The sequence below is a fragment of the Daphnia magna genome, linkage group LG5, assembly GCF_020631705.1.
Source record: "Daphnia magna isolate NIES linkage group LG5, ASM2063170v1.1, whole genome shotgun sequence".
In the NCBI taxonomy this organism is placed as follows: Eukaryota; Metazoa; Arthropoda; class Branchiopoda; order Diplostraca; family Daphniidae; genus Daphnia; species Daphnia magna.
In genome coordinates, this window is record NC_059186.1 from 1,189,606 (window position 1) to 1,215,051 (window position 25,446).

Genomic DNA, 25,446 nt, shown 5'->3' on the forward strand with positions numbered 1-25,446 from the left:
AAAACGAGACTGGGTATCACGTTCTTAATCACTGTGAAGAAGGTCTCCAGTTAGCCACCAAGAGGCACAACACCGTCCAAGATCTCCTGGAAACGCTGCTTGTCAAGCAAGGCCACGATGTCACTGTCAACAAAGCCATCCCCGGGCAACGCCTAAGACCAGATGTTGAATTAACATTATCTGGTTCCCGGGTGATGGTTGACGTCGTGGTCTGCTATGACCAACCAGGGAGCATGGAGAATGCCTACCAGCGAAAGATTGCTAAATATTCTTCCCTTGGTAGGATTCTCCCCCTGGTTATCGGGTCCCTTGGATCATGGAACCCCAGGAATGAAGAAATTCGCTCGATACTTGGTATCGATGGACGGTCCTGGGGTGCATTTCGATTCAAGGCCCGATTAGCAGCAATCCAGGGATCAATGGAAATGGTGTGTGCCCACTTCCACTACGGTGCAACAAACCCCGAAGACGAGGAAAACCCCCAAGTCCCGTAGATTCCCCACTCCCAGTAGAATAGTTTTTTTTTAGTCAATTTTATTTAATTTTATTTTGTTTTAAATATATTTTTGTACTTTTCCCTTATTTTAATACATTTTAAAATGAACCCTTTTAATACAAGTTTCTTCCCTTTTGGAAAATACCCTTAAAGCCTAACCACTAGACAATATGGGATTAGCATTAATAAGTTTTACGATAAACACTTATTTTCTTTATCTTTATCTTATTTTTCCCTTCCGGAAACCTCTCCATAAAAACTAACCACTAGACAATATGGGATTGGCATCAATAATTTTTACGATAAACGCTTAGTTGAAACTAACCCTTTTCTTTTTCAACAACCCATGCTTTGCTTTACAAAGCCATGCTCGGACATTTAAGAGACCAGATGTTGTTGAATTTCTATTGTCTGGTTCCCGGTGTGACGGTAGAATACACCGCCACCGCCGCCGCAGCCGTCTTCTTCTTCTTCTCCTTCTACTTCTTCGCCTTCTTCTGATAGCTGAAGCAAAAGCTTTGCTGTCGGAAAGCGTTATTAATTAAAAGTTAAGCGCTTTATTGAGTTTGTTGATGAACAGCGTAATTATTACTTATGGTACAAATAATATAAATAAGTCAGGATGGCCGAGCGGTCTAAGGCGCCAGACTCAAGGATAAAAACCTTACTTCTCCAAGAGAAGCATCAGAATTCTGGTCTTCAATGAAGGCGTGGGTTCAAATCCCACTCCTGACAGGTTTTTCTCTTGGAAGATGTACTTCCGGAGTAGATTTTTCAAACGAGTCTCTTACAATAACAACAAGCGATGGTGGTATAGTGGTTAGCATGGTTGCCTTCCAAGCAATCGACCCGAGTTCGATTCTCGGTCATCGCAACAAATTATTTATCTAATTTGGAAAATCATGAATATTTAGGAGTGAAGTCCGCCACCTGTTGTCTAAAATTACAGTCATGAGCAAGAATGAATTAAGTATGGAAAAAACTACAAGGAAAATGTCTGATTCCTAGGTAGGCCAGGTCAGAAACATGAAGTATTAATTGAGATGAATGTGATGTATGCAATTAATGTGTTCCCAATACATGGCAAATTTTTATGTTTATTCCCATACCGGGAATTGAACCCAGGCCTCCTGGGTGAGAGCCAGGTATCCTAACCACTAGACAATATGGGATTAGCATTAATTCGTTTTACGATAAACACTTATTTTCTTTATCTTTATCTTATTTTTCCCTTCCGGAAACCTCTCCATAAAAACTAACCACTAGACAATATGGGATTGGCATCAATAATTTTTACGATAAACGCTTAGTTGAAACTAACCCTTTTCTTTTTCAACAACCCATGCTTTGCTTTACAAAGCCATGCTCGGACATTTAAGAGACCAGATGTTGTTGAATTTCTATTGTCTGGTTCCCGGTGTGACGGTAGAATACACCGCCACCGCCGCCGCAGCCGTCTTCTTCTTCTTCTCCTTCTACTTCTTCTCCTTCTTCTGATAGCTGAAGCAAAAGCTTTGCTGTCGGAAAGCGTTATTAATTAAAAGTTAAGCGCTTTATTGAGTTTGTTGATGAACAGCGTAATTATTACTTATGGTACAAATAATATAAATAAGTCAGGATGGCCGAGCGGTCTAAGGCGCCAGACTCAAGGATAAAAACCTTACTTCTCCAAGAGAAGCATCAGAATTCTGGTCTTCAATGAAGGCGTGGGTTCAAATCCCACTCCTGACAGGTTTTTCTCTTGGAAGATGTACTTCCGGAGTAGATTTTTCAAACGAGTCTCTTACAATAACAACAAGCGATGGTGGTATAGTGGTTAGCATGGTTGCCTTCCAAGCAATCGACCCGAGTTCGATTCTCGGTCATCGCAACAAATTATTTATCTAATTTGGAAAATCATGAATATTTAGGAGTGAAGTCCGCCACCTGTTGTCTAAAATTACAGTCATGAGCAAGAATGAATTAAGTATGGAAAAAACTACAAGGAAAATGTCTGATTCCTAGGTAGGCCAGGTCAGAAACATGAAGTATTAATTGAGATGAATGTGATGTATGCAATTAATGTGTTCCCAATATATGGCAAATTTTTATGTTTATTCCCATACCGGGAATTGAACCCGGGCCTCCTGGGTGAGAGCCAGGTATCCTAACCACTAGAAAATATGGGATTAGCATTAATACGTTTTACGATAAACACTTATTTTCTTTATCTTTATCTTATTTTTCCCTTCCGGAAACCTCTCCATAAAAACTAACCACTAGACAATATGGGATTGGCATCAATAATTTTTACGATAAACGCTTAGTTGAAAATAACCCTTTTCTTTTTCAACAACCCATGCTTTGCTTTACAAAGCCATGCTCGGACATTTAAGAGACCAGATGTTGTTGAATTTCTATTGTCTGGTTCCCGGTGTGACGGTAGAATACACCGCCACCGCCGCCGCAGCCGTCTTCTTCTTCTTCTCCTTCTACTTCTTCTCCTTCTTCTGATAGCTGAAGCAAAAGCTTTGCTGTCGGAAAGCGTTATTAATTAAAAGTTAAGCGCTTTATTGAGTTTGTTGATGAACAGCATAATTATTACTTATGGTACAAATAATATAAATAAGTCAGGATGGCCGAGCGGTCTAAGGCGCCAGACTCAAGGATAAAAACCTTACTTCTCCAAGAGAAGCATCAGAATTCTGGTCTTCAATGAAGGCGTGGGTTCAAATCCCACTCCTGACAGGTTTTTCTCTTGGAAGATGTACTTCCGGAGTAGATTTTTCAAACGAGTCTCTTACAATAACAACAAGCGATGGTGGTATAGTGGTTAGCATGGTTGCCTTCCAAGCAATCGACCCGAGTTCGATTCTCGGTCATCGCAACAAATTATTTATCTAATTTGGAAAATCATGAATATTTAGGAGTGAAGTCCGCCACCTGTTGTCTAAAATTACAGTCATGAGCAAGAATGAATTAAGTATAGAAAAAACTACAAGGAAAATGTCTGATTCCTAGGTAGGCCAGGTCAGAAACATGAAGTATTAATTGAGATGAATGTGATGTATGCAATTAATGTGTTCCCAATACATGGCAAATTTTTATGTTTATTCCCATACCGGGAATTGAACCCGGGCCTCCTGGGTGAGAGCCAGGTATCCTAACCACTAGACAATATGGGATTAGCATTAATACGTTTTACGATAAACACTTATTTTCTTTATCTTTATCTTATTTTTCCCTTCCGGAAACCTCTCCATAAAAACTAACCACTAGACAATATGGGATTGGCATCAATAATTTTTACGATAAACGCTTAGTTGAAACTAACCCTTTTCTTTTTCAACAACCCATGCTTTGCTTTACAAAGCCATGCTCGGACATTTAAGAGACCAGATGTTGTTGAATTTCTATTGTCTGGTTCCCGGTGTGACGGTAGAATACACCGCCACCGCCGCCGCAGCCGTCTTCTTCTTCTTCTCCTTCTACTTCTTCTCCTTCTTCTGATAGCTGAAGCAAAAGCTTTGCTGTCGGAAAGCGTTATTAATTAAAAGTTAAGCGCTTTATTGAGTTTGTTGATGAACAGCGTAATTATTACTTATGGTACAAATAATATAAATAAGTCAGGATGGCCGAGCGGTCTAAGGCGCCAGACTCAAGGATAAAAACCTTACTTCTCCAAGAGAAGCATCAGAATTCTGGTCTTCAATGAAGGCGTGGGTTCAAATCCCACTCCTGACAGGTTTTTCTCTTGGAAGATGTACTTCCGGAGTAGATTTTTCAAACGAGTCTCTTACAATAACAACAAGCGATGGTGGTATAGTGGTTAGCATGGTTGCCTTCCAAGCAATCGACCCGAGTTCGATTCTCGGTCATCGCAACAAATTATTTATCTAATTTGGAAAATCATGAATATTTAGGAGTGAAGTCCGCCACCTGTTGTCTAAAATTACAGTCATGAGCAAGAATGAATTAAGTATGGAAAAAACTACAAGGAAAATGTCTGATTCCTAGGTAGGCCAGGTCAGAAACATGAAGTATTAATTGAGATGCAGCAGTGCCAAAGTGCGAGGGAACTCTACGACACCTGCGACTGGTCCCAACCATCAGAGGACCAGATGAACTTCCTTAATCGTGCGCCAACCCAACAAGAGCTTGAAGCTAAGCTTCGCCGGGCTACCAACACATCACCAGGGGTTGATGGCCTAGAATACCGTCATCTTAGAGCCATCGACCCCAACTGCATTCTGCTTGGAAACAGTTTGTAAAATGGTTTGGAAGCTAGGGGCTCCTAATTGTTGGAAGACATCGCGAACTGTCCCCATTTTCAAGAAAGGGGACACTAGCGACTATTCCAACTTTAGACCAATATCCCTTCTTCCTACCATTTACAAACTGTTCTCGGGAGTGATCAGCCAGAGAATAACGCTAGTCGCTTCAGACCTTGGCTGGTTATCTCCCGAGCAAAAGGGTTTCCTCCCGGGGGTCCATGGTATTCAGGAACATACACAGCTCTTACAGACGGTTGTCGAGGAGACAAAGACCAAACGAAAGCACATGTCTATAGCATGGCTGGACATGTGCAATGCGTTTGGATCTGTGCCTCACGCCGTTCTGAATGAGCTGTTCACATCACTTCCAATACCAGAGGACCTCCGGCGCATCCTGGTGGACATATATTCGGGAAATCGGATGGATTTTGCCGTTGGAAAAGAATCCATCCGCATTTTCCCGACAGCAGGTGTTCGCCAGGGTGACGCTCTTAGTTCCCCTATTTTTAACCTGGCTTCCGAGCCCCTCGTCAGGGCCGGAAAGTCCAATATTAACCCCGGGTTTTTATTATTTGGCTCGCTCGTGAAAACCACGGCATATGCTGACGACATTGCCGTGGTTACAAATTCTCCCTCCGAGCTCCAAAACATTTTAAACGTTTTTACCCTCACCGCAAACACCTTGGGGCTGCAATTTAATGCCGGGAAGTGTGCTTGCCTGGTCTTCGACAAAGGCAAGCCGTCTGACGCCCAGTGCCGAATTGGTGATCAATTAATTCGGTGCTTGGGTCCAGACGACCAAGAAACATACCTTGGTACACCAATCGGAGGAAAATTGCGGTTCCGACCACCAACTGACCTTATCCCTAACCTCGACAAGATTGCCGCCTCCCACCTCGCACCATGGCAAAAACTTGAAATCTTCCGTAGCCACCTTCTTCCCTCCCTTTCCCATCACCTCGCTTCGGGTCGGGTCCTGAAAGACTGCCTTACCCAACTGGACACTGAGTGTAGGAAGTTTCTAGGCCTTATTTGCAACCTTCCCAATCACGCAACGGTCCCGTTTTTCTACGCGGACCGGCGGGTTGGGGGCCTAGGAACATGCCGCCTCACTGATGATGCCGATATCTGGACCATCGCCAGGGCTGCTCAGCTCCTCACTTGTAGAGACCCTACAGTGAGGAACATATGCCGAGAGCAGCTCCATGACACCATCCGGCGAGGGTTCAGAAACGAGCATCCAGGAGTGTTGCCAGTTGGGGAATATCTTTCGGGATCCGTGGATGGGGGGCTCTACAGACTGAGGTACGCGGAGGCAGGGTCCAATCTTTGGACTCTTGCCCGCCAAGCTGCCAAACGACTGGGAGTGCGGATTGATGTATCCGGCGACGAAAATCTAAGAATTGTCGCCGATGACGTCTCCGTAAGCCCAGTCAAGGCAGTCCGCGGACTTCGGAAAGTAGCTCGGCAGCGCTATACCAGGGACCTAATTTCCGACAAGAGCCACCAGGGAGTAGTTGCCACTGGCCTCTCCCTGGAAGACAAGTCGAAAGACATGGCTCGCCTGGTATCCTGCCGTACGCCCCTCTCCTTCCGAGACTGGAGATATCTTCACAGAGCCCGGCTCGACATCCTTCCTCTTCGGGGGCACTCGTGGTTTTGCTCACAGGAGCAAGATACGAGTTGCCGCCGATGCGGAAAGGAAAACGAGACCGGGTTTCATGTGCTTAACCACTGTGAAGAAGGTCTCCAGCTCGCCACCAAGAGGCACAACACCATCCAAGATCTCTTGGAGTCGCTGCTAGTCAAGCAGGGACACGACGTCACGATCAACAATGCCATACCCGGGCAAAGGTTAAGACCGGATGTTGAATTTCAACTATCCGGTTCCCGGGTGATGGTCGACGTCGTGGTCTGCTATGACCAACCAGGGAGTATGGAGAATGCCTACCAGCGGAAATATGATAAATATTCTTCGCATGGGAGGATTCTCCTCCTGGTTGTCGGGTCTCTTGGATCATAGTACCCCAGGAACGACGAAATCCGTTCGATTCTTGGAATCAACGGAAGATCCTGGGGTGCCTTCCGATTCAAGGCCCGATTGGCAGCGATCCAGGGATCAATGGATATGGTGTGTGCCCATTTCCATCATGGTGCACCAAACCCCGAAGCTGAGGATATCCCCCCTCTTCCCGTAGAAATTCCCTACCCAGTAGATTAGTAGACTCTTTCCCATCTATTTTATTTGTGTAATTTTAGCAATATTTTAAAATGCACCTACCCCATACATGTTTATTCCCCTGCCGGAAACCCCTCCATAAACTAACCACTAGACAATATGGGATTAGCATTAATACGTTTTACGATAAACACTTATTTTCTTTATCTTTATCTTATTTTTCCCTTCCGGAAACCTCTCCATAAAAACTAACCACTAGACAATATGGGATTGGCATCAATAATTTTTACGATAAACGCTTAGTTGAAACTAACCCTTTTCTTTTTCAACAACCCATGCTTTGCTTTACAAAGCCATGCTCGGACATTTAAGAGACCAGATGTTGTTGAATTTCTATTGTCTGGTTCCCGGTGTGACGGTAGAATACACCGCCACCGCCGCCGCAGCCGTCTTCTTCTTCTTCTCCTTCTACTTCTTCTCCTTCTTCTGATAGCTGAAGCAAAAGCTTTGCTGTCGGAAAGCGTTATTAATTAAAAGTTAAGCGCTTTATTGAGTTTGTTGATGAACAGCGTAATTATTACTTATGGTACAAATAATATAAATAAGTCAGGATGGCCGAGCGGTCTAAGGCGCCAGACTCAAAAATAAAAACCTTACTTCTCCAAGAGAAGCATCAGAATTCTGGTCTTCAATGAAGGCGTGGGTTCAAATCCCACTCCTGACAGGTTTTTCTCTTGGAAGATGTACTTCCGGAGTAGATTTTTCAAACGAGTCTCTTACAATAACAACAAGCGATGGTGGTATAGTGGTTAGCATGGTTGCCTTCCAAGCAATCGACCCGAGTTCGATTCTCGGTCATCGCAACAAATTATTTATCTAATTTGGAAAATCATGAATATTTAGGAGTGAAGTCCGCCACCTGTTGTCTAAAATTACAGTCATGAGCAAGAATGAATTAAGTATGGAAAAAACTACAAGGAAAATGTCTGATTCCTAGGTAGGCCAGGTCAGAAACATGAAGTATTAATTGAGATGAATGTGATGTATGCAATTAATGTGTTCCCAATACATGGCAAATTTTTATGTTTATTCCCATACCGGGAATTGAACCCGGGCCTCCTGGGTGAGAGCCAGGTATCCTAACCACTAGACAATATGGGATTAGCATTAATACGTTTTACGATAAACACTTATTTTCTTTATCTTTATCTTATTTTTCCCTTCCGGAAACCTCTCCATAAAAACTAACCACTAGACAATATGGGATTGGCATCAATAATTTTTACGATAAACGCTTAGTTGGAACTAACCCTTTTCTTTTTCAACAACCCATGGTTTGCTTTACAAAGCCATGCTCGGACATTTAAGAGACCAGATGTTGTTGAATTTCTATTGTCTGGTTCCCGGTGTGACGGTAGAATACACCGCCACCGCCGCCGCAGCCGTCTTCTTCTTCTTCTCCTTCTACTTCTTCTCCTTCTTCTGATAGCTGAAGCAAAAGCTTTGCTGTCGGAAAGCGTTATTAATTAAAAGTTAAGCGCTTTATTGAGTTTGTTGATGAACAGCGTAATTATTACTTATGGTACAAATAATATAAATAAGTCAGGATGGCCGAGCGGTCTAAGGCGCCAGACTCAAGGATAAAAACCTTACTTCTCCAAGAGAAGCATCAGAATTCTGGTCTTCAATGAAGGCGTGGGTTCAAATCCCACTCCTGACAGGTTTTTCTCTTGGAAGATGTACTTCCGGAGTAGATTTTTCAAACGAGTCTCTTACAATAACAACAAGCGATGGTGGTATAGTGGTTAGCATGGTTGCCTTCCAAGCAATCGACCCGAGTTCGATTCTCGGTCATCGCAACAAATTATTTATCTAATTTGGAAAATCATGAATATTTAGGAGTGAAGTCCGCCACCTGTTGTCTAAAATTACAGTCATGAGCAAGAATGAATTAAGTATGGAAAAAACTACAAGGAAAATGTCTGATTCCTAGGTAGGCCAGGTCAGAAACATGAAGTATTAATTGAGATGAATGTGATGTATGCAATTAATGTGTTCCCAATACATGGCAAATTTTTATGTTTATTCCCATACCGGGAATTGAACCCGGGCCTCCTGGGTGAGAGCCAGGTATCCTAACCACTAGACAATATGGGATTAGCATTAATACGTTTTACGATAAACACTTATTTTCTTTATCTTTACATCCGTCTGCTAGACTTCGTGTAGAGCAGACGTGTTTTTAAAGAGCTCCCGTTTTCATTGATGAAATGTTTTAGCTCCTTGTATTATTTTTACATTTTATCCATTTACATCCAAAAACCCTTTAAAAAAATTTTTATTATGCTTTAACCAAACCAAATATTGAATTTTAATGCATATCTTTCTTTAATTTTAGTACTCTATAGAATTTATTTATTGATTCTTTTCATCCATGATTTTTTTTTCATTTGATTTCACACTTTCTTCGGTTTTTAAATTATTATTTTTTTTTAATTCTTCATTTATTTTTTTATTCCACAATTTCTCTGTTTTTAAAATTTTTCTTTATTCTTTACTAAATTTTTTTTATTCCACAATTTCTTCGGTTTCTATTTTTTTTTATTCTTTACAAAATTATTTAATTTTTAATTTTTAGTACTTAAAACATCTATTTTGCTATTTTTTTTCTTTCTTTCTTAAATTTCTAAATTCCTCTCTTTCTATATTTTTTTAGAATCTTCTCTTCAGATGTTTAATGGTTTTTTTTAAATTTTTCTAACAATATTTTACCGATTTTTTCTTTATTTGTTTGTTTTTAGTCAATAAGAATTACTGTTTTATTCTTTCATATGTAAGTGGGCCCAGGGTAGCAATGGCAGAGGTAGGAGCATCTAGTAGAAATGCTACTAGAGTAAGACTCCATGGGACAATCATTAAAATCCCAGTTCCTCTGCCAATTATTTTAAAATGTGGGGAGAAATCCTGTCAAGGTGAGCGAGGTAGCGGTCCCTGGTCTGGGGATCGCAAGAGACAATTGGCGGAGTCACACATAAAAGAAAGACATTCTAGGAGAGGGGTTCAGTACACCACCCAGTATGTCTGCCTTGGCTGTAAAAAGGAATTTAATTCGTTTATTTCAGCCGGCAGACATGCAAGACCTTGTACTGAGTCCCTTTCCTCCAGTATTCTCCGCCAATCCCTCGAACTAACCATTGCATCTGCAATGGATGGTTCGCAGGGGTCTCCTAATCCCGCTCACTCTTCTCTCCCCACGTTTTCCCCTTCCAGAATTGAAGGGGACAAAATCATTTTAAAATACCCTGGAAAACCCACGAAGTGTCCTAGGTGTGAGTGGACTACCTTGGCAACTAACACCAGAGCCATGGGTAGTATCCACAGACACCTAGAGACAGCCCACACACTCCGACTAGTTAAATATTGGGAATGCGGAGTGTGTGGATTTGCTGGAGATGGCCCTACACTAAAAGGACATTACCAAAGGTTACATTCTAATAACAACCCATCACCCTCCATCCGATTTGCTGGGATATCCAGTATGGATGGCTCAAACCGTGACTCTTCTGCTGCAGTGATCTCTCTAGAGGATGTTACTGCAACAGAAGACGAGCGTGATGAGCTATCCGTGGTGGAAATCCCAGCGATCGAGGAATCCCCTGGTAATGTCCTATCTCCAGCAAATTTTACCGCTAGCCCTATTTTAGATCTTGGGAGGGAGTTCGCCTCCTCTTTTAATACACAAAATTTTAGTTGGCTTTATGAACTCCCCCACAAGAAAATACTAGCCCCACAATTTTATCACAAGAGATTTTAGACCCTTCACCTAACCCCGAGACCTTATCCTTTGTCACCAGTCAGCACAGCAATCGAGGACGTAGTCACCACAGCTCAGAAGAGCAGAGTCAAAGAGACGACGATTTTGTCAGTCTCTGGGTTCCTGCCTTCTTGAGCTGTGAGACTCTACATGACCTAGACGATGTCCTCGAACGTTGCACAGCTGACTGGCTCCCTAAAGCACAAATTTTACAAGACCCTAGCCCTGAACAACCCCGAGGAAACCCTGACAAAAGAAAAAGAAACCAAAACCGGCAGATGCAGAAGGCCCGGCGACATATCAAGCAAAAGGCGTACGAGGCGAGGAAGATTCAGCGGCTCTTCAACATTTACCCAAGAAGAGCCGTTCGACAGGTGCTCGAAGACCGTTTACCCTCCTACGATGGTACTGTACAAGCTGCGGAGGAATATCTCAAGAGGACTTACAACCGATTGAGACCATCTCCGCAGCAGTGCCAAAGTGCGAGGAAACTCTACGACACCTGCGACTGGTCCCAACCTTCAGAGGACCAGATGAACTTCCTTAATCGTGCGCCAACCCAACAAGAGCTTGAAGCTAAGCTCCGCCGGGCTACCAACACATCACCAGGGGTTGATGGCCTAGAATACCGTCATCTTAGAGTCATCGACCCCAACTGCATTCTGCTGGAAACAGTTTGTAAAATGGTTTGGAAGCTAGGGGTTCCTAGTTGTTGGAAGACATCGCGAACTGTCCCCATTTTCAAGAAAGGGGACACTAGCGACTATTCCAACTTTAGACCAATATCCCTTCTTCCTACCATTTACAAACTGTTCTCGGGAGTGATCAGCCAGAGAATAACGCAAGTCGCTTCAGACCTTGGCTGGTTATCTCCCGAGCAAAAGGGTTTCCTCCCGGGGGTCCATGGTATTCAGGAACATACACAGCTCTTACAGACGGTTGTCGAGGAGACAAAGATCAAACGAAAGCACATGTCTATTGCATGGCTGGACATGTGCAACGCGTTTGGATCTGTGCCTCACGCCGTTCTGAATGAGCTGTTCGCATCACTTCCAATACCAGAGGACCTCCGGCGCATCCTGGTGGACATATATTCGGGAAATCGGATGGATTTTGCCGTTGGGAAAGAATCCATCCGCATTTTCCCGACAGCAGGTGTTCGCCAGGGTGACGCTCTTAGTTCCCCTATTTTTAACCTGGCTTCCGAACCCCTCGTCAGGGCCGGAAAGTCCAATATTAACCCCGGATTTTTAATATTTGGCTCGCTTCAGAAAACCACGGCATATGCTGACGACATTGCCGTGGTTACAAATTCTCCCTCCGAGCTCCAAAACATTTTAAACGTTTTTACCCTCACCGCAAACACCTTGGGGCTGCAATTTAATAATGCCGGGAAGTGTGCTTGCCTGGTCTTCGACAAAGGCAAGCCGTCTGACGCCCAGTGCCGAATTGGTGATCAATTAATTCGGTGCTTGGGTCCAGACGACCAAGAAACATATCTTGGTACACCGATCGGAGGAAAATTGCGGTTCCGACCACCAACTGACCTTATCCCTAACCTCGACAAGATTGCCGCCTCCCACCTCGCACCATGGCAAAAACTTGAAATCTTCCGTAGCCACCTTCTTCCCTCCCTTTCCCATCACCTCGCTTCGGGTCGGGTCCTGAAAGACTGTCTTACCCAACTGGACACTGAGTGTAGGAAGTTTCTAGGCCTAATTTGCAACCTTCCCAATCACGCAACGGTCCCGTTTTTCTACGCGGACCGGCGGGTTGGGGGCCTAGGAACATGCCGCCTCACTGATGATGCCGATATCTGGACCATCGCCAGGGCTGCTCAGCTCCTCACTTGTAGAGACCCTACAGTGAGGAACATATGCCGAGAGCAGCTCCATGACACCATCCGGCGAGGGTTCAGAAACGAGCATCCAGGAGTGTTGCCAGTTGGGGAATATCTTTCGGGATCCGTGGATGGGGGCTCTACAGACTGAGGTACGCGGAGGCAGGGTCCAATCTTTGGACTCTTGCCCGCCAAGCTGCCAAACGACTGGGAGTGCGGATTGATGTATCCGGCGACGAAAATCTAAGAATTGTCGCCGATGACGTCTCCGTAAGCCCAGTCAAGGCAGTCCGCGGACTTCGGAAAGTAGCTCGGCAGCGCTATACCAGGGACCTAATTTCCGACAAGAGCCACCAGGGAGTAGTTGCCACTGGCCTCTCCCTGGAAGACAAGTCGAAAGACATGGCTCGCCTGGTATCCTGCCGTACGCCCCTCTCCTTCCGCGACTGGAAATATCTTCACAGGGCCCGGCTCGACATCCTTCCTCTTCGGGGGCACTCGTGGTTTTGCTCACAGGAGCAAGATACGAGTTGCCGCCGATGCGGAAAGGAAAACGAGACCGGGTTTCATGTGCTTAACCACTGTGAAGAAGGTCTCCAGCTCGCCACCAAGAGGCACAACACCATCCAAGATCTCTTGGAATCGCTGCTAGTCAAGCAGGGACACGACGTCACGATCAACAATGCCATCCCCGGGCAAAGGTTAAGACCGGATGTTGAATTTCAACTATCCGGTTCCCGCGTGATGGTTGACGTCGTGGTCTGCTATGACCAACCAGGGAGTATGGAGAATGCCTACCAGCGGAAATATGATAAATATTCTTCGCATGGGAGGATTCTCCCCCTGGTTGTCGGGTCTCTTGGATCATGGTACCCCAGGAACGACGAAATCCATTCGATTCTCGGAATCAACGGAAGATCCTGGGGTGCCTTCCGATTCAAGGCCCGATTGGCAGCGATCCAGGGATCAATGGATATGGTGTGTGCCCATTTCCATCATGGTGCACCAAACCCCGAAGCTGAGGATATCCCCCCTTTTCCCGTAGAAACTCCCTACCCAGTAGATTAGTAGATTCTTTCCCTCATATTTTATTTATGTAATTTTAGTAATATTTTAAAATGCACCAACCTCATACATGTTTATTCCCCTTCCGGAAACCCCTCCATAAACTAACCACTAGACAATATGGGATTAGCATTAATACGTTTTACGATAAACACTTATTTTCTTTATCTTTATCTTATTTTTCCCTTCCGGAAACCTCTCCATAAAAACTAACCACTAGACAATATGGGATTGGCATCAATAATTTTTACGATAAACGCTTAGTTGAAACTAACCCTTTTCTTTTTCAACAACCCATGCTTTGCTTTACAAAGCCATGCTCGGACATTTAAGAGACCAGATGTTGTTGAATTTCTATTGTCTGGTTCCCGGTGTGACGGTAGAATACACCGCCACCGCCGCCGCAGCCGTCTTCTTCTTCTTCTTCTCCTTCTACTTCTTCTCCTTCTTCTGATAGCTGAAGCAAAAGCTTTGCTGTCGGAAAGCGTTATTAATTAAAAGTTAAGCGCTTTATTGAGTTTGTTGATGAACAGCGTAATTATTACTTATGGTACAAATAATATAAATAAGTCAGGATGGCCGAGCGGTCTAAGGCGCCAGACTCAAGGATAAAAACCTTACTTCTCCAAGAGAAGCATCAGAATTCTGGTCTTCAATGAAGGCGTGGGTTCAAATCCCACTCCTGACAGGTTTTCTCTCTTGGAAGATGTACTTCCGGAGTAGATTTTTCAAACGAGTCTCTTACAATAACAACAAGCGATGGTGGTATAGTGGTTAGCATGGTTGCCTTCCAAGCAATCGACCCGAGTTCGATTCTCGGTCATCGCAACAAATTATTTATCTAATTTGGAAAATCATGAATATTTAGGAGTGAAGTCCGCCACCTGTTGTCTAAAATTACAGTCATGAGCAAGAATGAATTAAGTATGGAAAAAACTACAAGGAAAATGTCTGATTCCTAGGTAGGCCAGGTCAGAAACATGAAGTATTAATTGAGATGAATGTGATGTATGCAATTAATGTGTTCCCAATACATGGCAAATTTTTATGTTTATTCCCATACCGGGAATTGAACCCGGGCCTCCTGGGTGAGAGCCAGGTATCCTAACCACTAGACAATATGGGATTAGCATTAATACGTTTTACGATAAACACTTATTTTCTTTATCTTTATCTTATTTTTCCCTTCCGGAAACCTCTCCATAAAAACTAACCACTAGACAATATGGGATTGGCATCAATAATTTTTACGATAAACGCTTAGTTGAAACTAACCCTTTTCTTTTTCAACAACCCATGCTTTGCTTTACAAAGCCATGCTCGGACATTTAAGAGACCAGATGTTGTTGAATTTCTATTGTCTGGTTCCCGGTGTGACGGTAGAATACACCGCCACCGCCGCCGCAGCCGTCTTCTTCTTCTTCTCCTTCTACTTCTTCTCCTTCTTCTGATAGCTGAAGCAAAAGCTTTGCTGTCGGAAAGCGTTATTAATTAAAAGTTAAGCGCTTTATTGAGTTTGTTGATGAACAGCGTAATTATTACTTATGGTACAAATAATATAAATAAGTCAGGATGGCCGAGCGGTCTAAGGCGCCAGACTCAAGGATAAAAACCTTACTTCTCCAAGAGAAGCATCAGAATTCTGGTCTTCAATGAAGGCGTGGGTTCAAATCCCACTCCTGACAGGTTTTTCTCTTGGAAGATGTACTTCCGGAGTAGATTTTTCAAACGAGTCTCTTACAATAACAACAAGCGATGGTGGTATAGTGGTTAGCATGGTTGCCTTCCAAGCAATCGACCCGAGTTCGATTCTCGGTCATCGCAACAAATTATTTATCTAATTTGGAAAATCATGAATATTTAGGAGTGAAGTCCGCCACCTGTTGTCTAAAATTACAGTCATGAGCAAGAATGAATTAAGTATGGAAAAAACTACAAGGAAAATGTCTGATTCCTAGGTAGGCCAGGTCAGAAACATGAAGTATTAATTGAGATGAATGTGATGTATGCAATTAATGTGTTCCCAATACATGGCAAATTTTTATGTTTATTCCCATACCGGGAATTGAACCCGGGCCTCCTGGGTGAGAGCCAGGTATCCTAACCACTAGACAATATGGGATTAGCATTAATACGTTTTACGATAAACACTTATTTTCTTTATCTTTATCTTATTTTTCCCTTCCGGAAACCTCTCCATAAAAACTAACCACTAGACAATATGGGATTGGCATCAATAATTTTTACGATAAACGCTTAGTTGAAACTAACCCTTTTCTTTTTCAACAACCCATGCTTTGCTTTACAAAGCCATGCTCGGACATTTAAGAGACCAGATGTTGTTGAATTTCTATTGTCTGGTTCCCGGTGTGACGGTAGAATACACCGCCACCGCCGCCGCAGCCGTCTTCTTCTTCTTCTCCTTCTACTTCTTCTCCTTCTTCTGATAGCTGAAGCAAAAGCTTTGCTGTCGGAAAGCGTTATTAATTAAAAGTTAAGCGCTTTATTGAGTTTGTTGATGAACAGCGTAATTATTACTTATGGTACAAATAATATAAATAAGTCAGGATGGCCGAGCGGTCTAAGGCGCCAGACTCAAGGATAAAAACCTTACTTCTCCAAGAGAAGCATCAGAATTCTGGTCTTCAATGAAGGCGTGGGTTCAAATCCCACTCCTGACAGGTTTTTCTCTTGGAAGATGTACTTCCGGAGTAGATTTTTCAAACGAGTCTCTTACAATAACAACAAGCGATGGTGGTATAGTGGTTAGCATGGTTGCCTTCCAAGCAATCGACCCGAGTTCGATTCTCGGTCATCGCAACAAATTATTTATCTAATTTGGAAAATCATGAATATTTAGGAGTGAAGTCCGCCACCTGTTGTCTAAAATTACAGTCATGAGCAAGAATGAATTAAGTATGGAAAAAACTACAAGGAAAATGTCTGATTCCTAGGTAGGCCAGGTCAGAAACATGAAGTATTAATTGAGATGAATGTGATGTATGCAATTAATGTGTTCCCAATACATGGCAAATTTTTATGTTTATTCCCATACCGGGAATTGAACCCGGGCCTCCTGGGTGAGAGCCAGGTATCCTAACCACTAGACAATATGGGATTAGCATTAATACGTTTTACGATAAACACTTATTTTCTTTATCTTTATCTTATTTTTCCCTTCCGGAAACCTCTCCATAAAAACTAACCACTAGATAATATGGGATTGGCATCAATAATTTTTACGATAAACGCTTAGTTGAAACTAACCCTTTTCTTTTTCAACAACCCATGCTTTGCTTTACAAAGCCATGCTCGGACATTTAAGAGACCAGATGTTGTTGAATTTCTATTGTCTGGTTCCCGGTGTGACGGTAGAATACACCGCCACCGCCGCCGCAGCCGTCTTCTTCTTCTTCTCCTTCTACTTCTTCTCCTTCTTCTGATAGCTGAAGCAAAAGCTTTGCTGTCGGAAAGCGTTATTAATTAAAAGTTAAGCGCTTTATTGAGTTTGTTGATGAACAGCGTAATTATTACTTATGGTACAAATAATATAAATAAGTCAGGATGGCCGAGCGGTCTAAGGCGCCAGACTCAAGGATAAAAACCTTACTTCTCCAAGAGAAGCATCAGAATTCTGGTCTTCAATGAAGGCGTGGGTTCAAATCCCACTCCTGACAGGTTTTTCTCTTGGAAGATGTACTTCCGGAGTAGATTTTTCAAACGAGTCTCTTACAATAACAACAAGCGATGGTGGTATAGTGGTTAGCATGGTTGCCTTCCAAGCAATCGACCCGAGTTCGATTCTCGGTCATCGCAACAAATTATTTATCTAATTTGGAAAATCATGAATATTTAGGAGTGAAGTCCGCCACCTGTTGTCTAAAATTACAGTCATGAGCAAGAATGAATTAAGTATGGAAAAAACTACAAGGAAAATGTCTGATTCCTAGGTAGGCCAGGTCAGAAACATGAAGTATTAATTGAGATGAATGTGATGTATGCAATTAATGTGTTCCCAATACATGGCAAATTTTTATGTTTATTCCCATACCGGGAATTGAACCCGGGCCTCCTGGGTGAGAGCCAGGTATATGTTTACATGAGCAGACGATCTTTTATCCTTATTTTTCGTGAAACCTTTTTGATACCTTTTTTAAAACAATAGCCAATATATTTATCGTTTTAATCATTTTCTTTCCTTTTTTATATAATTTCTCTGCTCTTTTCTTTTTATTTCTTTTTATTCCTTTATTCCTTTCTTTCCTTTAATCTTTTATGAAAGTGGTCCCAGGGTTAGAATGGCAGAGGAAGGAGCATCTAGTAGAAACGCTACTAGAGTAAGACTCCATGGTAATGCTATTAAAATCCCAGTTCCTCTGCCAAACATATTAAGATGTGGGGAACGAGCTTGCCAGGGTGAGCGGGGTAACGGGCCCTGGTCAGGGGAACGCAAGAGACAGTTGGCGGAGAAACACATCAAAGATCGACACTCGAAGAGAGGGGTTCAGTTCATGACCCAGTATGTCTGCATTGGCTGCAAAAAGGAGTTTAATTCCTTTATTTCAGCCGGCAGGCATGCAAGGCCCTGCACTGAGTCCCTTTCTTCCAGTTTTCTCCGCCAATCCCTCGAACTCACCGTTTCTTCTGAAATCGGTGGTTCGCAGGGGTCCCCAAATCCCGCTCACTCACCTTTCCCCACTTTTCCCCCTTGTAGAATCGAGGGGGACAAAATAATTTTAAGATACCCTGGAGGACCCACTAAATGTCCTAGGTGTGAATGGACTACCCTGGCACAGAACACCAGAGCCATGGGTAGTATTCATCGACACCTAGAGACAGCCCACACACTCCGACTTTTGAAATACTGGGAATGCGGAGTGTGTGGATTTGCTGGAGATGGCCCTACACTAAAAGGGCATTACCAGAGATTGCACTCAGCACCACAGCAATCACCCTCCATCCGGTCGCCACGGTTTTTCAACGCGGATACCTCTGTTCGGGATTCTTCTGTGGTAGCAAACTTCCAAGAGGAGATCGCTGTCACAGAAGATGAGCGTCAAGAGTTATCCGTGATGGGAATGCCGGCGATCGAAGAGGAGGGGCCTGGTAATGCCCAATCTCCAGCAAATTTTACCCAAAGCCCCATTTTAATTCTTGAGAGGGAGTTCGCCGCATCTTTTAATACACAAAATTTTAGTTGGCTCTACGAACTCCCTCTACAAGAAATTTCTTATCCACCACCTGTAGCTCCGGAAGGGCCACAACCCGATCCCGTTCAAGAGACCCAACCCTTCTCCCCCAGTCAGCAAAATGTTCGAGGATGCAGCCAAGACAGCTCAGAAGAGCAAAGCCAAAGAGGCGGCGATTTCGCTTGTCTCTGGGTACCTGCTTTTCTGAGCTGCGAGACTCTTCTTGATCTCGAAGGCGTCCTCGAACGTTGCACTGCTGACTGGCTCCTCAAAGCACAGATTTTAGAAGACCCTAGCCCTGAAAAACCCCGAGGAAACCCTAATGGTAGAAAAAGAAACCAAAACCGGCAGATGCAGAAAGCCCGGCGACAGATCAAGCTCAAGGCCTACGAAGCGAGGAAGATTCAACGGCTCTTCAATATATACCCAAGAAGAGCCGTTCGAGAGGTGCTCGGAGATCGTTCACCCTCGTACGATGGCACTGTTGAAGCTGCGGAGGAATACCTCGAGAGGACTTACCACCGCTCGAGTCTACCTTCGCAGCAGTGCCAGAGTGCGAGGGTACTCTACGACACCTGCGACTGGTCCCATCCATCAAGGGACCAGATGGACTTCCTCAATCGTGCGCCTAGCCAAAAAGAGCTTGAGGCTAAACTTCGCCGGGCAACAAATACATCACCAGGGGTCGATGGCTTAGAATATCGACATCTAAGGGCCCTCGACCCCGACTGCATCTTGCTGGAAACAGTTTGTAGAATAGTTTGGAAGATTGGAATTCCTAACTGTTGGAAAATATCGCGAACAGTCCCCATCTTTAAGAAAGGGGACACTAGCGATTATTCCAACTTTAGGCCAATTTCCCTTCTTCCGACCATCTACAAACTGTTCTCGGGAGTAATCAGTCAGAGACTCACAGAGGTCGTCTCAGATCTTGGCTGGTTATCTCCCGAGCAAAAGGGTTTCCTCCCGGGGGTCCATGGTATCCAGGAGCACACACAGCTCTTGCAGACCGTTGTCGAGGAGGCAAGGACCAAACGTAGGCATGTGTCTATAGCATGGCTAGACATGTGCAATGCGTTTGGTTCTGTGCCTCACGCCGTTCTTGGAGAGCTGTTTGCTTCTCTTCCGATACCAGACGACCTCCGGCGCATCCTGGCGGACATTTACTCGGGGAATCGGATGGATTTTGCCGTTCAGAAAGAATCTGTTCGTATTTCCCCAACAGCAGGTGTTCGTCAGGGTGACGCTCTTAGCGCCCCTATTTTTAATCTGGCTTCCGAGCCCCTCGTCAGGGCCGGAAAGTCCAATATCAACCCCGGATTTTTATTATTTGGCTCGCTCGTCAAGACCACGGCATATGCTGACGACATTGCCGTGGTTACAAATTCTCCTGACGAGCTCCAAAATATTTTAGACATTTTATCCCTCACCGCTGACACCTTAGGGCTCAGGACACCACCCAGTATGTCTGCCTTGGCTGTAAAAAGGAATTTAATTCGTTTATTTCAGCCGGCAGACATGCAAGACCTTGTACTGAGTCCCTTTCCTCCAGTATTCTCCGCCAATCCCTCGAACTAACCATTGCATCTGCAATGGATGGTTCGCAGGGGTCTCCTAATCCCGCTCACTCTTCTCTCCCCACGTTTTCCCCTTCCAGAATTGAAGGGGACAAAATCATTTTAAAATACCCTGGTAAACCCACGAAGTGTCCTAGGTGTGAGTGGACTACCTTGGCAACTAACACCAGAGCCATGGGTAGTATCCACAGACACCTAGAGACAGCCCACACACTCCGACTAGTTAAATATTGGGAATGCGGAGTGTGTGGATTTGCTGGAGATGGCCCTACACTAAAAGGACATTACCAAAGGTTACATTCTAATAACAACCCATCACCCTCCATCCGATTTGCTGGGATATCCAGTATGGATGGCTCAAACCGTGACTCTTCTGCTGCAGTGATCTCTCTAGAGGATGTTACTGCAACAGAAGACGAGCGTGATGAGCTATCCGTGGTGGAAATCCCAGCGATCGAGGAATCCCCTGGTAATGTCCTATCTCCAGCAAATTTTACCGCTAGCCCTATTTTAGATCTTGGGAGGGAGTTCGCCTCCTCTTTTAATACACAAAATTTTAGTTGGCTTTATGAACTCCCCCACAAGAAAATACTAGCCCCACAATTTTATCACAAGAGATTTTAGACCCTTCACCTAACCCCGAGACCTTATCCTTTGTCCCCAGTCAGCACAGCAATCGAGGACGTAGTCACCACAGCTCAGAAGAGCAGAGTCAAAGAGACGACGATTTTGTCAGTCTCTGGGTTCCTGCCTTCTTGAGCTGTGAGACTCTACATGACCTAGACGATGTCCTCGAACGTTGCACAGCTGACTGGCTCCCTAAAGCACAAATTTTACAAGACCCTAGCCCTGAACAACCCCGAGGAAACCCTGACAAAAGAAAAAGAAACCAAAACCGGCAGATGCAGAAGGCCCGGCGACATATCAAGCAAAAGGCGTACGAGGCGAGGAAGATTCAGCGGCTCTTCAACATTTACCCAAGAAGAGCCGTTCGACAGGTGCTCGAAGACCGTTTACCCTCCTACGATGGTACTGTACAAGCTGCGGAGGAATATCTCAAGAGGACTTACAACCGATTGAGACCATCTCCGCAGCAGTGCCAAAGTGCGAGGGAACTCTACGACACCTGCGACTGGTCCCAACCTTCAGAGGACCAGATGAACTTCCTTAATCGTGCGCCAACCCAACAAGAGCTTGAAGCTAAGCTCCGCCGGGCTACCAACACATCACCAGGGGTTGATGGCCTAGAATACCGTCATCTTAGAGCCATCGACCCCAACTGCATTCTGCTGGAAACAGTTTGTAAAATGGTTTGGAAGCTAGGGGTTCCTAATTGTTGGAAGACATCGCGAACTGTCCCCATTTTCAAGAAAGGGGACACTAGCGACTATTCCAACTTTAGACCAATATCCCTTCTTCCTACCATTTACAAACTGTTCTCGGGAGTGATCAGCCAGAGAATAACGCAAGTCGCTTCAGACCTTGGCTGGTTATCTCCCGAGCAAAAGGGTTTCCTCCCGGGGGTCCATGGTATTCAGGAACATACACAGCTCTTACAGACGGTTGTCGAGGAGACAAAGACCAAACGAAAGCACATGTCTATTGCATGGCTGGACATGTGCAACGCGTTTGGATCTGTGCCTCACGCCGTTCTGAATGAGCTGTTCACATCACTTCCAATACCAGAGGACCTCCGGCGCATCCTGGTGGACATATATTCGGGAAATCGGATGGATTTTGCCGTTGGGAAAGAATCCATCCGCATTTTCCCGACAGCAGGTGTTCGCCAGGGTGACGCTCTTAGTTCCCCTATTTTTAACCTGGCTTCCGAACCCCTCGTCAGGGCCGGAAAGTCCAATATTAACCCCGGATTTTTAATATTTGGCTCGCTCGTGAAAACCACGGCATATGCTGACGACATTGCCGTGGTTACAAATTCTCCCTCCGAGCTCCAAAACATTTTAAACGTTTTTACCCTCACCGCAAACACCTTGGGGCTGCAATTTAATGCCGGGAAGTGTGCTTGCCTGGTCTTCGACAAAGGCAAGCCGTCTGACGCCCAGTGCCGAATTGGTGATCAATTAATTCGGTGCTTGGGTCCAGACGACCAAGAAACATATCTTGGTACACCGATCGGAGGAAAATTGCGGTTCCGACCACCAACTGACCTTATCCCTAACCTCGACAAGATTGCCGCCTCCCACCTCGCACCATGGCAAAAACTTGAAATCTTCCGTAGCCACCTTCTTCCCTCCCTTTCCCATCACCTCGCTTCGGGTCGGGTCCTGAAAGACTGTCTTACCCAACTGGACACTGAGTGTAGGAAGTTTCTAGGCCTAATTTGCAACCTTCCCAATCACGCAACGGTCCCGTTTTTCTACGCGGACCGGCGGGTTGGGGGCCTAGGAACATGCCGCCTCACTGATGATGCCGATATCTGGACCATCGCCAGGGCTGCTCAGCTCCTCACTTGTAGAGACCCTACAGTGAGGAACATATGCCGAGAGCAGCTCCATGACACCATCCGGCGAGGGTTCAGAAACGAGCATCCAGGAGTGTTGCCAGTTGGGGAATATCTTTCGGGATCCGTGGATGGGGGGCTCTACAGACTGAGGTACGCGGAGGCAGGGTCCAATCTTTGGACTCTTGCCCGCCAAGCTGCCAAACGACTGGGAGTGCGGATTGATGTATCCGGCGACGAAAATCTAAGAATTGTCGCCGATGACGTCTCCGTAAGCCCAGTCAAGGCAGTCCGCGGACTTCGGAAAGTAGCTCGGCAGCGCTATACCAGGGACCTAATTTCCGACAAGAGCCACCAGGGAGTAGTTGCCACTGGCCTCTCCCTGGAAGACAAGTCGAAAGACATGGCTCGCCTGGTATCCTGCCGTACGCCCCTCTCCTTCCGCGACTGGAGATATCTTCACAGGGCCCGGCTCGACATCCTTCCTCTTCGGGGGCACTCGTGGTTTTGCTCACAGGAGCAAGATACGAGTTGCGGCCGATGCGGAAAGGAAAACGAGACCGGGTTTCATGTGCTTAACCACTGTGAAGAAGGTCTCCAGCTCGCCACCAAGAGGCACAACACCATCCAAGATCTCTTGGAATCGCTGCTAGTCAAGCAGGGACACGACGTCACGATCAACAATGCCATCCCCGGGCAAAGGTTAAGACCGGATGTTGAATTTCAACTATCCGGTTCCCGGGTGATGGTTGACGTCGTGGTCTGCTATGACCAACCAGGGAGTATGGAGAATGCCTACCAGCGGAAATATGATAAATATTCTTCGCATGGGAGGATTCTCCCCCTGGTTGTCGGGTCTCTTGGATCATGGTACCCCAGGAACGACGAAATCCGTTCGATTCTTGGAATCAACGGAAGATCCTGGGGTGCCTTCCGATTCAGGGCCCGATTGGCAGCGATCCAGGGATCAATGGATATGGTGTGTGCCCATTTCCATCATGGTGCACCAAACCCCGAAGCTGAGGATATCCCCCCTCTTCCCGTAGAAATTCCCTACCCAGTAGATTAGTAGACTCTTTCCCATCTATTTTATTTATGTAATTTTAGCAATATTTTAAAATGCACCTACCCCATACATGTTTATTCCCCTTCCGGAAACCCCTCCATAAACTAACCACTAGACAATATGGGATTAGCATTAATACGTTTTACGATAAACACTTATTTTCTTTATCTTTATCTTATTTTTCCCTTCCGGAAACCTCTCCATAAAAACTAACCACTAGACAATATGGGATTGGCATCAATAATTTTTACGATAAACGCTTAGTTGAAACTAACCCTTTTCTTTTTCAACAACCCATGCTTTGCTTTACAAAGCCATGCTCGGACATTTAAGAGACCAGATGTTGTTGAATTTCTATTGTCTGGTTCCCGGTGTGACGGTAGAATACACCGCCACCGCCGCCGCAGCCGTCTTCTTCTTCTTCTCCTTCTACTTCTTCTCCTTCTTCTGATAGCTGAAGCAAAAGCTTTGCTGTCGGAAAGCGTTATTAATTAAAAGTTAAGCGCTTTATTGAGTTTGTTGATGAACAGCGTAATTATTACTTATGGTACAAATAATATAAAAAAGTCAGGATGGCCGAGCGGTCTAAGGCGCCAGACTCAAGGATAAAAACCTTACTTCTCCAAGAGAAGCATCAGAATTCTGGTCTTCAATGAAGGCGTGGGTTCAAATCCCACTCCTGACAGGTTTTTCTCTTGGAAGATGTACTTCCGGAGTAGATTTTTCAAACGAGTCTCTTACAATAACAACAAGCGATGGTGGTATAGTGGTTAGCATGGTTGCCTTCCAAGCAATCGACCCGAGTTCGATTCTCGGTCATCGCAACAAATTATTTATCTAATTTGGAAAATCATGAATATTTAGGAGTGAAGTCCGCCACCTGTTGTCTAAAATTACAGTCATGAGCAAGAATGAATTAAGTATGGAAAAAACTACAAGGAAAATGTCTGATTCCTAGGTAGGCCAGGTCAGAAACATGAAGTATTAATTGAGATGAATGTGATGTATGCAATTAATGTGTTCCCAATACATGGCAAATTTTTATGTTTATTCCCATACCGGGAATTGAACCCGGGCCTCCTGGGTGAGAGCCAGGTATCCTAACCACTAGACAATATGGGATTAGCATTAATACGTTTTACGATAAACACTTATTTTCTTTATCTTTATCTTATTTTTCCCTTCCGGAAACCTCTCCATAAAAACTAACCACTAGACAATATGGGATTGGCATCAATAATTTTTACGATAAACGCTTAGTTGAAACTAACCCTTTTCTTTTTCAACAACCCATGCTTTGCTTTACAAAGCCATGCTCGGACATTTAAGAGACCAGATGTTGTTGAATTTCTATTGTCTGGTTCCCGGTGTGACGGTAGAATACACCGCCACCGCCGCCGCAGCCGTCTTCTTCTTCTTCTCCTTCTACTTCTTCTCCTTCTTCTGATAGCTGAAGCAAAAGCTTTGCTGTCGGAAAGCGTTATTAATTAAAAGTTAAGCGCTTTA

The 25,446-nt window shown here is 44.6% G+C and overlaps 31 non-coding genes across 31 annotated transcripts; 22 read left to right on the forward strand and 9 right to left on the reverse strand.

Annotated features, from left to right (window-relative positions):
- Positions 1–1,112: 1,112 nt before the first annotated feature.
- Trnal-caa lies at positions 1,113–1,231 on the forward strand. The gene is made up of 2 exons: positions 1,113–1,150; positions 1,187–1,231. It is a non-coding gene; the product is annotated as a tRNA-Leu (tRNA).
- A 67-nt stretch (positions 1,232–1,298) lies between these two features.
- On the forward strand, positions 1,299–1,370 carry Trnag-ucc. Its single transcript has one exon. It is a non-coding gene; the product is annotated as a tRNA-Gly (tRNA).
- Positions 1,371–1,596: 226 nt separating this feature from the next.
- On the reverse strand, positions 1,597–1,668 carry Trnae-cuc. The gene has a single exon. It is a non-coding gene; the product is annotated as a tRNA-Glu (tRNA).
- A 440-nt stretch (positions 1,669–2,108) lies between these two features.
- On the forward strand, positions 2,109–2,227 carry Trnal-caa. Its single transcript has 2 exons — positions 2,109–2,146; positions 2,183–2,227. It is a non-coding gene; the product is annotated as a tRNA-Leu (tRNA).
- Positions 2,228–2,294: 67 nt separating this feature from the next.
- Positions 2,295–2,366, forward strand: Trnag-ucc. Its single transcript has one exon. It is a non-coding gene; the product is annotated as a tRNA-Gly (tRNA).
- A 226-nt stretch (positions 2,367–2,592) lies between these two features.
- Positions 2,593–2,664, reverse strand: Trnae-cuc. Its single transcript has one exon. It is a non-coding gene; the product is annotated as a tRNA-Glu (tRNA).
- Positions 2,665–3,104: 440 nt separating this feature from the next.
- On the forward strand, positions 3,105–3,223 carry Trnal-caa. The gene is made up of 2 exons: positions 3,105–3,142; positions 3,179–3,223. It is a non-coding gene; the product is annotated as a tRNA-Leu (tRNA).
- A 67-nt stretch (positions 3,224–3,290) lies between these two features.
- Positions 3,291–3,362, forward strand: Trnag-ucc. The gene has a single exon. It is a non-coding gene; the product is annotated as a tRNA-Gly (tRNA).
- Positions 3,363–3,588: 226 nt separating this feature from the next.
- On the reverse strand, positions 3,589–3,660 carry Trnae-cuc. The gene has a single exon. It is a non-coding gene; the product is annotated as a tRNA-Glu (tRNA).
- Positions 3,661–4,100: 440 nt separating this feature from the next.
- On the forward strand, positions 4,101–4,219 carry Trnal-caa. The gene is made up of 2 exons: positions 4,101–4,138; positions 4,175–4,219. It is a non-coding gene; the product is annotated as a tRNA-Leu (tRNA).
- A 67-nt stretch (positions 4,220–4,286) lies between these two features.
- Trnag-ucc lies at positions 4,287–4,358 on the forward strand. Its single transcript has one exon. It is a non-coding gene; the product is annotated as a tRNA-Gly (tRNA).
- Positions 4,359–7,533: 3,175 nt separating this feature from the next.
- On the forward strand, positions 7,534–7,652 carry Trnal-caa. Its single transcript has 2 exons — positions 7,534–7,571; positions 7,608–7,652. It is a non-coding gene; the product is annotated as a tRNA-Leu (tRNA).
- Positions 7,653–7,719: 67 nt separating this feature from the next.
- Trnag-ucc lies at positions 7,720–7,791 on the forward strand. Its single transcript has one exon. It is a non-coding gene; the product is annotated as a tRNA-Gly (tRNA).
- Positions 7,792–8,017: 226 nt separating this feature from the next.
- Trnae-cuc lies at positions 8,018–8,089 on the reverse strand. Its single transcript has one exon. It is a non-coding gene; the product is annotated as a tRNA-Glu (tRNA).
- A 440-nt stretch (positions 8,090–8,529) lies between these two features.
- On the forward strand, positions 8,530–8,648 carry Trnal-caa. Its single transcript has 2 exons — positions 8,530–8,567; positions 8,604–8,648. It is a non-coding gene; the product is annotated as a tRNA-Leu (tRNA).
- A 67-nt stretch (positions 8,649–8,715) lies between these two features.
- On the forward strand, positions 8,716–8,787 carry Trnag-ucc. Its single transcript has one exon. It is a non-coding gene; the product is annotated as a tRNA-Gly (tRNA).
- Positions 8,788–9,013: 226 nt separating this feature from the next.
- Trnae-cuc lies at positions 9,014–9,085 on the reverse strand. Its single transcript has one exon. It is a non-coding gene; the product is annotated as a tRNA-Glu (tRNA).
- A 5,131-nt stretch (positions 9,086–14,216) lies between these two features.
- Trnal-caa lies at positions 14,217–14,335 on the forward strand. Its single transcript has 2 exons — positions 14,217–14,254; positions 14,291–14,335. It is a non-coding gene; the product is annotated as a tRNA-Leu (tRNA).
- Positions 14,336–14,403: 68 nt separating this feature from the next.
- On the forward strand, positions 14,404–14,475 carry Trnag-ucc. The gene has a single exon. It is a non-coding gene; the product is annotated as a tRNA-Gly (tRNA).
- A 226-nt stretch (positions 14,476–14,701) lies between these two features.
- On the reverse strand, positions 14,702–14,773 carry Trnae-cuc. Its single transcript has one exon. It is a non-coding gene; the product is annotated as a tRNA-Glu (tRNA).
- Positions 14,774–15,213: 440 nt separating this feature from the next.
- Trnal-caa lies at positions 15,214–15,332 on the forward strand. Its single transcript has 2 exons — positions 15,214–15,251; positions 15,288–15,332. It is a non-coding gene; the product is annotated as a tRNA-Leu (tRNA).
- A 67-nt stretch (positions 15,333–15,399) lies between these two features.
- Positions 15,400–15,471, forward strand: Trnag-ucc. The gene has a single exon. It is a non-coding gene; the product is annotated as a tRNA-Gly (tRNA).
- A 226-nt stretch (positions 15,472–15,697) lies between these two features.
- Trnae-cuc lies at positions 15,698–15,769 on the reverse strand. The gene has a single exon. It is a non-coding gene; the product is annotated as a tRNA-Glu (tRNA).
- A 440-nt stretch (positions 15,770–16,209) lies between these two features.
- Trnal-caa lies at positions 16,210–16,328 on the forward strand. The gene is made up of 2 exons: positions 16,210–16,247; positions 16,284–16,328. It is a non-coding gene; the product is annotated as a tRNA-Leu (tRNA).
- A 67-nt stretch (positions 16,329–16,395) lies between these two features.
- Positions 16,396–16,467, forward strand: Trnag-ucc. Its single transcript has one exon. It is a non-coding gene; the product is annotated as a tRNA-Gly (tRNA).
- Positions 16,468–16,693: 226 nt separating this feature from the next.
- On the reverse strand, positions 16,694–16,765 carry Trnae-cuc. Its single transcript has one exon. It is a non-coding gene; the product is annotated as a tRNA-Glu (tRNA).
- A 440-nt stretch (positions 16,766–17,205) lies between these two features.
- Trnal-caa lies at positions 17,206–17,324 on the forward strand. Its single transcript has 2 exons — positions 17,206–17,243; positions 17,280–17,324. It is a non-coding gene; the product is annotated as a tRNA-Leu (tRNA).
- A 67-nt stretch (positions 17,325–17,391) lies between these two features.
- Trnag-ucc lies at positions 17,392–17,463 on the forward strand. The gene has a single exon. It is a non-coding gene; the product is annotated as a tRNA-Gly (tRNA).
- A 7,043-nt stretch (positions 17,464–24,506) lies between these two features.
- Positions 24,507–24,625, forward strand: Trnal-caa. The gene is made up of 2 exons: positions 24,507–24,544; positions 24,581–24,625. It is a non-coding gene; the product is annotated as a tRNA-Leu (tRNA).
- A 67-nt stretch (positions 24,626–24,692) lies between these two features.
- On the forward strand, positions 24,693–24,764 carry Trnag-ucc. The gene has a single exon. It is a non-coding gene; the product is annotated as a tRNA-Gly (tRNA).
- A 226-nt stretch (positions 24,765–24,990) lies between these two features.
- On the reverse strand, positions 24,991–25,062 carry Trnae-cuc. Its single transcript has one exon. It is a non-coding gene; the product is annotated as a tRNA-Glu (tRNA).
- Between the last annotated feature and the right edge of the window lie 384 nt (positions 25,063–25,446).